Source organism: Silene latifolia, chromosome 11 (assembly GCF_048544455.1).
Source record: "Silene latifolia isolate original U9 population chromosome 11, ASM4854445v1, whole genome shotgun sequence".
Lineage (NCBI taxonomy): Eukaryota > Viridiplantae > Streptophyta > Magnoliopsida > Caryophyllales > Caryophyllaceae > Silene > Silene latifolia.
Genome location: NC_133536.1, coordinates 61,934,215 through 61,939,677, shown reverse-complemented (window position 1 = coordinate 61,939,677; position 5,463 = coordinate 61,934,215).

Genomic DNA, 5,463 nt, shown 5'->3' with positions numbered 1-5,463 from the left:
AAATTTTATATGACCTCACATGCATATTTTACAAGTTGTGTGTAAAAAATCGAGTGAATTTGATTAATATTGCATGATTTATGATTTTTATGAGATAAAAATGGATTAAAAGAGGTAAAATGGTTAAAAATAGTTAAATATCGAATTAAACCATGATCTTTTAATATGATGTCACATGCATAATTTACAGAGAGTATGTAAATTTCTAGATTAAAACATCACTTTTAGCATGATTTATGGATTTTTGAGTAAAAATGGCATAAATAGTGACTATTTTAGCAAAAATTCGCTAAAACGTATTGCATGGCTTGAGAAAATTATTTTAAGTTGAATTAATATCCCACTAATTAGATATAAGGTTTTAAAAATTATTGGAGTAATTTTGGATGCTATATATATTTTATGAGATAAAACCTATAAAATGCAACTATATTTTCTCAAAATTAATTCAAAAATTTTAACCATGTTTTTTGACATTATGAGTGTCATGGATTTATTCCAGAATGTTTAAAAAATTTAAAATTTAAAATTCAAATTTTGAAATTTTTATAATTTAATTTGGATTTATTTCATATAAACAATGATTTTGAGGTCAAATATGAGCATAAAATTAAATCAAGTTGAATTATTGTCAAAAATTTAGTGATGACTTATTTTTGAGTCTTAAAAGGTGTTAGGATAATTAACTTGAGCTTAGATGTGATTTAAGTGTTAATTAGTGATTTTAAAAGGTTATTATCACGCATTTCCATAAAACCGGGTTATATGTACGACATAAGTTAAATAGGGCGATTTGGCACATGATTTTGCATGATAGGTACATATTATAATGCTGCATATTTCAATTGTTGAATGTCTTTTATTTATATAATTTTGAATTCTGTAATTTTATCTTAGTATGGCCTTAGTTTTAATCGATATTACCCGTAATGAAAGGGAATATTGATTCGGTTGTAATTTAATGTGATCTCGTATCACTTTTATTTTATTTCATTAGTTTTTCCATTTTACAAATGTATAATAGGAATAGCTTTGTATTTTTATTATTATTTGTAATTATGGAGCATCTTCAAAGACGGTACCATTCGGAAAGGTGATCCGACGAAGACGATGTCTTGGGAGGCGTGCCACTTGAAGATTCAAGGGACCAAAGGAGTTGGTTTCCGAATATGTAATAGATTATTTGATTTTCTATTTTAGGAAGGCCATACTAGGAATTTTATTTATTGCTTTGCATTTCTTTTAATATGTTACATGCATTGCCAAATCGCCATAACAACACATGCATATCATATCGAGTCATCGACCGTGTCAATTATAATTATCGTAGTTCACCGCTTTAGTTCACTTAAAATCTGATAGATAATAAATTGACAAGACCTCTCACATATAATAATTGAGATAAAGCCTTACCAAATAGTAGAAACCCATGAAGTACCAATTTCATAAGGGAGTTAATCTGGCTTCACCGTAATACAAACCTTGTTACGTTGGCGAAGTGGGGTAGTAAAATGTTTTTACATCGAAATTTGAATTGAGCTCAACGGAAGTATTGTTGACCGTAGTCGCATGTGTTCCGGGCTAAAAATGAGAATTAGAGTATTTTTTATCGACCGAGAGTTCTAAAAGTAGAATCGATTAAAAAGTTAATCCACCGAGTTATATTAATAAGGGATGAATCGGCTCACCGTGCCCGAGTTGATATGAATTTGGATCTCGGAATCATTTATGTAGTTGGGTGGAGGTCACTATACAAATGCAATACTTGTAGTTAAATTTACGAGTATTATTAAAACGATAGATGAAAATTAATTCCTTCATTTCCTATTTTGTAGTCAAATTTGTTTTATCAACCGCAATGGCAACTCCAATCACGTCCGCATCCACTAGTTCCACCACGCTTACCAATGTGTCATGGCTCCGATCCTTCATGGATCGATGTAAGTTAGAAAAGAATGGGTCCAATTTCGCCGATTGGGACGCGCAACTTCGCTTGGCCGCGCAAGGTGACGACAAGCTACGTTACCTTACCGAGGCATCTCCCACCGAACCTAATACTAGGTCCACCCCCGCCGCTAGGCAAACCTATGAGGTTTACCAAAGGGAGTCGGCTGCGATCAACAATGTGTTGATCTTTGCTATGGAGGCCGAACTCCAACGAAGTGCTATAAAGATTAGCACCGCTCATGAGATCTACATGAAGCTTGTGAACATGTTTTCACGAGCTCCTAGGGTCATTCAATATGAGGCGGCTTCCGCATTTTTTGATCTTAACATCAAAGAGGGCCAAAAGGTGAGCCCTCATGTGCTCAAGTTGATGGAGCATGTTGAGACCTTGAAAATGCATAAGGTGGAAATTCCTAATGAACTCGTAATTGATCAAATTCTTCATTCCCTTAACAAAATCAAAGCATATGTTCAATTTCGGGTGAATTTTAATATGCAAGATAAGAAAGTTTCCCTTGATGAGTTGCACAAAATGCTTGTGCAAGCCGAAAGTGTGACACCCCCATTTATTTAAGGGCCTGAACTAGGACTCCTCAGATAAATGGCGGTGTTACCATCTCGGAAACCCGAGGCAGTAGATAACAAAGGAAAGAAACACAGTACTTTATTAAAATGTTTATAGTGATATTACAACTGGAATTAAAACAAAGCCTCCAAAAATATGACCAAAAGATACAGTCTGATAAAACTACTAATGAGACTAAGGTGGGCTAGGCACTAAGTCAGTCATCCAAGCTCTCTTCCCGGCCAGCTCCCATCAGTCTCTGAAATACCTGTCAATCTGCTCCCCAATAATTGGATCATCAGAGGCATACACGAATACACAGGGTCAGCCGCGAAGCTGAGTAGGGAAAACAATGAAACAATAAAATATGATATGCATGCTCCTCCGTCACCTCCATCTCCATCTCAACTCATATCTCATATCTCATACCCCGGACAACCAAGCCATACCGATCCCCGGTAGACTATATATATCGACCGTAGCCGATCTGCCAGCTCGCAGCTGAGGACACCAGGGCAAGTCCTGCAGAACCCGCCTGGGCCTTATCACAACTCACATCGTATCTCAACATCGTCACTCCTACACCATCCTCCAACTCCAATGCGTATGAGATGCTCAACATAAATTAATGCAACACAACATATATATATATATATAAATCACTGAACTGATAAATCATAAAATCATGCCAGTTACTCGATGTTGTGATATCATGCTCAATACGATCAATTCAGTCAATCACCTTCCCATATATGAATCATAACGTAAATCAACAACCACAAATCAAGTCAACACAATTAAACAACAATGATAATAAGTCAAGTGTATTTCCCTACCTCAAAGTGCCAGCAAATCCAATTAAGTAGTTCAAGCAGTCCAGAAAATAAAGCAACGAATCTGAATATCGATCCTTCACGAATCCGTCACCTAAAACAATTATAATATTTATAATTACTAACTACTAAATATAGAAATCTCCCAAAATAGAAGCTTTCCCGAAATACAATCCCGACACCAAACTTATGCCCAACTGATAACTAAGATAACCCGATTAGTAGTTGACCCAACTTCCCAAACTAGAAGGTTACTAAAAATAGAATTTCTTAGAATGGAAACTTTTCCGATATAGTAGCCTTTTCATTTTAACAAACCCGTCTCTAATTAATTAGTTATTATTAATTATTATTTTATTTTAAATAACTCGGAACTAAAACCAAAATGATAATTAAAGGATTAACGAATTATGCGATTTAAGAAAAACCCGAATCAACATTTGAACAACTCAACACCCGACTCAAAACCCGTCTTTAATTATTTAAATCAAATCGGGAATTAAATTAATTAATTAATAATACGACCGATTAACGAATTATAACGATTAAACTAATAAAAAAAACCCGTTTCAAAACAAACACAACCCGTCCACAACCACCGTCCCTTCACTCGCATCCCCACGCTCCCACGCGCCACCTCTCCACCGTGACAACCACCAGGCATGCTGCCCACTTCGACCCCACCACCAACAACCACCACCAGCCTGGTCGACTGCCGTCGGCGAGTCGAACCAGGGCTGGCATTTGGCCTGGTTCACCGCCACGCCTCACCAACCGCCCACTGTCATTGACTCACCACCACCGCAACACTCACCAAACCCCTGTCAAACCACCACGGCTCTGCTCGCCGTCAGCCCACGCACCCAGAAACAGTGGCACCACCGTCTCGACCTCCCCCTAGTCCACGGTGGCGCCACCCCAAACCTACCCATCTAAACCCGTCTGAAAACCACTACATAAACCCGTTTCTACCCCCTTGTCGATGCCGCCCTTCACAGCCACCACTACCGCCTAAAACCACCTCAACAACCACCACCCCACTCGACCCTTACCACCCCACTCCCTTACCCTGCTGACACCCACCAGCAACACCTCCCTAAGCCACGAAACAACACCCGAAACCCGACATAAATGCTAAAACAGAGGAGATGGGTTGAATACTTACCTTTCCGCCACCACAACAGCCACCACAACCGCCCCTAGCTCTTCCTTGCAGCACTGACGACAACCAAGCTCACTCTCTCTCTCTCTCTCTAAGTGTGAAAAGCTGAGGTTTGGTGTTGATGAAGGGGGGAGGCGTGAGGGAGGCGGGTTGAGGGAGGGAACTATTAGGGTTAGAGTATACTATTAGGTTTAGGGTTTAGGGTTAAAGGGCTGAACATGTTATTGGGCCAACTTAAATAGGTCGAGGGTAAATGGGTTGGCTCACATTTCGAATTCCGTATAAACCCGTCTCAATTAACTTAGATCGATACAACGCGAGTCAAGAAAAATAATTAACGTAATTATCGACTCAATAATTAACCCGACTTAATAGGAATATAAAATGTATAATAACTAATATATAATAATATTCGTTTAATCGATTATATAAAATACGGGGTATTACAGTCTTCCCACCTTAAAATGAACTTCGTCCCGAAGTTCGCTCCCGTACTCAATCCTCAGAAGGGTATTGCATATCGTACTTACGGACGTCACTCATTTCTAACACAGTTAACACACACTTTTGACACATCAATTAAACATAACAGACACGAAATGTTACATTCTGCCCTCCTAAAAATAAACTTCGTCCCGTAGTTTAACTCATCTTCACTTAACCCAACTAACTACAACTAATAACTACCTGAGAACACAAATGTATAACACTAAATAATCATCTTCATCTAAATTCCGATCTCGAACTCAAGTAACTCAATAACCATGGTCACACTGGACCGTAAACGTAACTCGGCACAAAGGCCCCACAACTCAATACTAGTGGCCAATCTCAATCTCAATATCAATAGTTTAACTACACTCTCCTTTTACACATCAACCAACTAACAGAAGTAGGAACAAAACATATAGAACTCATTTGCATAGGTACCCCACAACGAAACATCTACTTGATCA